Raw genomic sequence first — 7,561 nt, 5'->3', positions numbered from 1 at the left:
AATTTCTTATTCATGTTCTCTTATTCATACTATCAAACTAATCTGTATTTTTAAACTAAATTTTGAAATAAAGAGTAATCTTTTCAGTTAAAAATGTTCTTAGATTGTTCTCATGTATACTAATTGAATGAAAATTAAGTCGAAATGCAAGCTTGAAATAATGTTGTGGTTGAAAAATGTTTTTCACCTATTTACTTAATTTTAATACATTTTTTCGCAGAGTTATTTTTAAATAATCTCAGAACACAATTCTTCAGTAAAACAGAATATCTGATACTACGTAGATGCTAGAATCTGGCATCCAGGATGTCATGTACATCACATTTTTAACATAGTTTTGCAGTAGTTGACTGGCCCAGTGGTTGGTGTGAAGTGGTTTATTCTGTTGCAGTTTTATACGAATTTAAAGTCATACATTTAGACGATTTCAGATCTGCTCAATGTAATGTAATATACTTAATTTCCATGTTATTAAAAGATGAGTGAAACTTAGTTTATATAGTAATTATTATATACATATATTGCAAACTTCCAGAATTGTTGAATATACCTATTTTTCTCCCTCTGAAGAATTTCTCTCCTCCCCATGATTCGGTTGTCTATTATAGGAAGATAATAGTACAAGTGAAATAACTTAAGTTTTTCTGTTGTAAGTGGAGGTTCTTGGAATCCGCCCCATTCTAAAGATAAACAGTGACGTGCATAAAAATAATGTTGTGCAGTAATTGTGTAAATACTAACTGCATGTGGAAGTGTTGGATTGGTGCATAAGTTTGTAGAGTAAATAAATACTTTGGTTGCTATGGAAACATGGACAGCAGATGAAAGTACATGGAACTTAAGCACCAATCCAATACTAACTATGGAGGATTTTGTATGCCTCACTTTCACAGCATAAGAAATTGCCAATGTCGAAAGTTTCTCCGGCAATTGGATGGATAATTTGCTACTAGAGTTGAAAATGAAACATTGCATAAATGTCAAAATACACGATTTTTGTGATAAATGACGTTCTGAGCGGGGTTTTTCAAGTCTTCCAGCACAGTTATTTCGAGTTTGCACTATGTGATTGTTGTGTTAATGATGTGTTTGAAATACAGATATAATTATTGTAAAATCTGTGTAATTATTTCTATTTGTAATAACCCAAAGCCATCTCCTACATTTTCAGAAGTATGAAAACTGAAGTTTAGTATCAATTTATTATGTTTTGATTTACCGTCGCATCATGTATCCAGCGAATAGGGATTATAAAGAATGGACACTGAGCGAATTTTCCTGTGTTTCGTTTCTCTGTGCGCGGCATTTAGTTCCACTTTCAAGCGCTAGAGGTTAATGTAATCGAGCATACGCTAAGATAATAATTGAGAATAGAATTGAGACACAGGATCCAAACATCGCCTACCTTATTGCATAATCCAGTAATGCTTTGCTTCAAATAAATTCAAGTTAACAGCGTTTCCTTATTTCTCAGTGACAAACTAGTAGTAATAATAATATTTTATAGTTCAGATATAATAAATTATATTATAAAATAATATAATACATTATAAAATTAAGTATCGAATTCGTTTAATATTTGTATATAATATAATATAGGTATATGGTTTCACTTCTCGTAAGAGTTTTGTTTTTCCATTTTCAGCGCTATCAAATCATTATATATTTTAATTGTAGTTGGGGATCAACGTCTCAACTCTCATTATAAAGGAACTCTAGAGTCTACACATTACAGTTAATGATGGATTTATTATTTTATGGATCCAATTAATTTTATTTGAGTACATAATGTACCTAGATGTATTAATTATATGTGTTATATTTCCGATGTGTCGATTGCTAGCTGGTGTGATGTCAGCGCCAACTCAAGGGAGAAAGCAGAATCTCACGCTTTAGCTGGCTTGAAGGTCATTGAAATCAGTCCGGCTCCATTCTTTATAATCCCTATTCGCTGATGTATCTGTCTTTTGATTCATAAAGATATTATATTCTGCGAAAATAATTCTCATTGTAAGGATTTATATAAATCAAAGTAAATTCATTCCCATTTCGCTTATAAAATGCAAGTTTAATTTCGGTAATTGAGGATTTTTATACTAACAATGTACTTAGGGAAGGACGAGATTATTCGATACAGTGTAGTAACATGCGTTACAAGAGCGGTATGTTGAAGTTTTCATGTTCGAGGAAAAGTTTGAAAAAGCGAAACGTAGTTGAGCCTTTTTTAATTTCCGAGAATTGAAAGAAAACATACAGCTCGCGTATCGTACATTATTTTGTGCGAAGATCGTTTATTACATACCTGAAAGAGGAATTTATAATTAGTTGCAATGAAATCTCCATTTTGGTTTCTGTTCAATGACGGCAAATTTGCAAAACAAAAATATCTATCTTCAACATTGTTGCTTTAAAATGTTTTCTGTGTTTACTATACTCCAGCAGGCCGTGATATACGGCTCTTTCCCCCCCCCCCCCCAGTCTATGATGAGTCTGGAATCTTGTTGATTTTTTCACGGCTTCCTTAATGTTACTTGCATCACAAATGCAGTAACTTTAGTGGAGTTGTAGAATTTACTTAATTTTTGCAAATATTTAAAAACAATAATTAACAGTGCAATTTAGGCGAAATTGCAGTGGTAAGTTTCCAATTTATAATTATTACTATATTGAACGTCTCTAAAAATAATATGTTAAAAGCCTAAAGCAGTAAAATGAATATGTCACTTAAGCGGTAAGAAGAGGGAAATTGTTATGTGTGTTAGGTTGGGAATACTGAATGTGGAATTTTAGACTTTCCGCGGATTGGTTTTGTGCGGAAACCAAGCAAATACGCACGATCTCGCACAAAAGTAAGTTACATTTTGACGTCACCATAACCTTTTTAAGAATACACGAGATATACACAAAACAAGAACACGCTTACACTCAGAAAGATATGGGGTTCAGTTTAAATGTTTAATATGTCCGCCATTTTGTTCTTCAACAAGCAACAATCTTTCTCCCATGTTGTGAACAGCATTTATTAATAGATCTGGTGGAATGTGTTCTATTTGTTGCGAAATTGCATATTTTAGTTTGCTGGTAGTCATAGGATTAGTTAAAAAAAAACTTAGTCTTTTGAATAATCCTACAGCCAAAAATCTGTCACAGAAATTTGATAAAATATATATAAAATCTTTTACAGTGTAATATAGCTAGCTGTGACATGGTTCTGTGATAAAAGATATGGTCATCATTATACCTTTGATAAAATCTGTGACGGACATTAAGTACACATGGTCTTTGAAAACCACAAAACTTTTAATATCACATTATGAGTCACATGAAATGTTTCATCATCCATTATTAGTTATTATATATAGGATTTCACATCTTCATATTGAAGTTCTCTCAGTAGAGTTTGATGGATTTTTTTTTTTGTATCTTTTCTCCCTAACCCAATCTCTAACACAAATTGTCGACTTAGAGCAGGTATACGTTCTGTAATCACAACCTTCGAATGTAGAGCGTGCTGTTCCCCGTTCGAACCTCGACGGATGGCTGCAGAAGGCAGTTCAAGTACTCAGTAAACGCATGAACAGTGCGGGACAATGACAGTCAAAACCTTCTGTAAGCAAACGATCATTCAGTACAGTGTGGGAGAAAGACTATTTTTGTTGTAGGTTCGGTGAAAACTGAAAGTGATTACTATATTGTAAGGTACTGTCAGGAATACTACTGAGCAACATAAAACTACATTATAGGCTCTGCCATCCAGAAAATGCCGAAGTGACAGAGAAGCTGTTTTCTGTAATATAGCCTATTTTCATGTACCAACGTTATTGTTATTATTATTATTATTATTATTATTATTATTATACCTGTTATTATTATTATTGTTGTTATTGTGGTGATTTTATTCCAGCATAAATAGATATTTTGATAAAATACTTTTCCAGGGGTGCAACGTGCACTACAGCTTCAAGAATTGAAAGCACTTCATGAAAGGCCAAACACTGAAGAGAGTCGAACAATTCAGAGTCTATGTTTTGGAGCAAGTTAGCCTAAGTAACGTAGAATTCAGAACTAAATACAGAGAATATGACTTGACAAGCATAGAATTATTTAAAAAATTAACAAAACTAAATATTACAAGATGAGCTTATTCGTTGCCATTATGTTAGCTACCTTCGCCTCCACATATCTGTGCGAACAATTATCTTCGAGAATGAAGGTTACTAAATCCAAACATACAGTAGGTCCCGATTAACAGATGAGCATCTTTAGCGCAATGCAGTAAATTCGTTGCAAATAGATCCCCGATTACTTGCAGAAAAGAATGCAGATGTTGAATAGCCCGCAAAGTAGACTTATGGCGGAATATGAAAATGATATTATCTATGATATTATATCATAACTATATTAAATATAATAAATAATGTAATAACTGAATATTACAGTGAATACTTTTTCAAATTCAGTTTATTATCCATATTTGTAGGAGTGTAAGAACTATGCTACGGGCTGTGCTGCAATATACAATGCAATGTAGTTGCGGAGCCCAGTCCGTACACTGTGTGTGTTATGCAGTGCAGCATCATCCGTGTAATCGGTGCTTTTACAATTTTGAGCATACCTGACTTAGAGTGTAACCCTGCTAACTAACAAAAAAGTAAATTTCAGAGAAGAAACAAAAAACTGAGTATACATTAACTCTGAAACTTCACTACCTGTATTTTGGATTTGGTCCTAAAGTTTAACTCTTTCGGAAAAATTTACGAGTACGGTATCTAATTTATATATAAATGTCACGATTATTTTGCTGTAAAATTTCTACAACTATTGCAATACTGCGTATCTTAAGTCCTGGAATTGCCACGTGATAATGTAGACCTACTTTCTCTATCTTGACTGGTTTTCCTTGGTGTGTTAGTAATAAAGATAGTGATGGCATAGTAAAACATTTAATATTTTTTGCCACTCATAATAATGTCTCTCATACATAATATACACGTTGCTGTCTCGCGTGAATATGACTGAAGCCTATGGTGACTATTTTCTACGGAATAGCCTACTGATGTAAGACAGCTGACTTATGTCGCAGTTGTTTTCACCTAGATGTGGAGCATAACAGCAATTTCGACATGTGCTGTAGAAATACGGCATATCCAGAATAGTTTTTTTCGGATCGGATGCTGAAAAGAATATCTCTAAATTACACAACTCAATTTCAGAACACACACTTTTTGACTCCACATTACATTACACAAACACAACCCCACAGGAAACGCAATCAGAAGGCGCGAACACTACCCAGTTCTGATGATAGCCCACAGGCTGAAACTAGTCAACAAGTATCTTAGTTAATTAACACTTGAAAGCATAATATATAGTCCCGTCGCTCTAATTTCCGGCAGCCAATTACGTTGCAGGTTGGCTACATTTAAACTTGTGCGTCTTGTGATTCGCTGATGAAGACGTTATGCATTTCCTAAGGCTGGATAAATACTTAATATAATCGTCCGCCATTTTGGCTCTTTCGTTGGCGTTCGCAGAAAGCACACGACGTTATTTGGCGTTCAATTATTTGCTCAATTACAGTGCGGTTGATTTATTATCATAGGAGCTACGACATGATAATGTTTAACGGTGTGTCAGATTCATCGTCTGGTAGCTCGGCAACGAAAGAATAAAAATGGCGAACGATACTACCTACCTAGACTTATAGAGCCTTGGCTGCCTAAGACGTAAACAAAGTGGAGGAGTCACGCCGGGAATAACAGCGTCGCGACTATAATATATACTTTATGCCATCCTAGCATTATAAACAGGTTGTTACTACATCCAATATTGTTCGTATTCGTAATCGCTTATTATAGCACGCCAATAAAAGCTATGACGTAATACCGGAACGCTTGCTATCTTGCTTATCTCTTCTACGCGCGACGTAACAAGAAATGAAATGCAGGACAGAAGGTAATGTATAATTTATTTACAATCTTTAACAATTTTGTATCACTTTTGTAATATATAAAACAGTTCTGTGGTTCAGGGAAATTATATTAACAAAATAAAGGAACATTTGTAACATAGTCCACACTTGTGAAGTAACGGTTAGCGCGTCTGGCCGCGAAACCACGTGGCCCGGATTCGATTCCCGGCCGGGACAAGTTACCTGGTTGAGGTTTTTTTCCGGGGTTTTCCCTCAACCCAATATGAGCAAATGCTGGGTAACTTTCAGTGTTGGACCCCGGACTCATTTCACCGGCATTATCACCTTCATCTCATTTAGATGCTAAATAACCTAAGATGTTGATAAAGCGTCGTAAAATAACCTACTAAAAAATTTGTAACATAACTTGCGAGATCATCCATTTCTCTTTATTCAATGTCAATACCAGTCCGCAACTAATCGATGTGAACATATGAAGACCACAGTCTACTATATACAGTCACGAAGCTTAAGTTTTGAGGGTGCTAGAAACAATAGACTGTGACGGTACTATTTTGCATTGCTGTAATGAGGCGATATTAGCGATCCTAGTGGTGAGCAACTATCTAATGTTTGCATATTTACTACGTATTGAGCTTCGCGACTGTATATACTAGACTGTGTGAAGACTCAGCTATGGATCCCGAATTTCTTTTATAATTTATTTACTACAACTTATAATGCTAAGATGCAATAAAGTGTTGTATCGAACTCATGGATAATCTTATTGGGTTATTTCATAGAAAATTTTAAGAATATGCCAGTGATCTCAAGAATTCTTTTGGGCTTTTAATATAATAGGCCTAATGTTATTATAAAAATAAATTGAACTGCCAACTGTGACCGCCATATCATTACTATTTTAGCCATACGGATGACTGACAAATTCGTGACAGTTACATGTTATCCATAATTTGAAACATCTAGACACCTTATATGAAGTGTTATCGAAACTAAAGAGACGCCATTGTAAACCTGAACAACCATGTTTTAATAATCTTAAAGCAGCGGTGGCGAAAATGTAATCGTGCGCCGAGCCACTGTGTAACCTGCAACGTGCATAGCACCTATAGAAGGAGGCGGACACCCGAAGGGGAAGTTAAGCAACTGTCTGACTTATTAACGTATTTTCATTTTCCTTACGTCAAGCACTTAAATATAATTTTATACAGTACAAGGCTACAAACTAATGTTTAGTACGTGTAAAGAAAAAAGAAATGAACAATATCACAACTTAAAATTAACAGTCTTCAGAATGTGTCTGCGACAAGGTTTCAAAATCAGGAATTATGTCACTGCCAGTGGTAGTTGATCACGAAGGTATTTATCTGTTAGTCGTGATCTAAATTTGGTTTTTACTATTTTAATTGTTGAAAATAATATTCACAAACGTAAGTTGTAGCGAACATGGCTTCAACAGAGCAAGCGAAAGAACGAAGCTTCGGATATTTATTTTTTGGCAAAGATTTGTAAGTTCAACATTTGTCAAGTCCTTACTTCTAGCTTTCATTTGACATCACATTGTAAATCAGTGAGTTCAAATTGAAGAGCTAACCGCATTATTCGTACATCTGCTGAAAAAGGGTCGAC

Source organism: Periplaneta americana, chromosome 17 (assembly GCF_040183065.1).
Source record: "Periplaneta americana isolate PAMFEO1 chromosome 17, P.americana_PAMFEO1_priV1, whole genome shotgun sequence".
In the NCBI taxonomy this organism is placed as follows: Eukaryota; Metazoa; Arthropoda; class Insecta; order Blattodea; family Blattidae; genus Periplaneta; species Periplaneta americana.
This window is presented reverse-complemented; position numbering follows the sequence as displayed.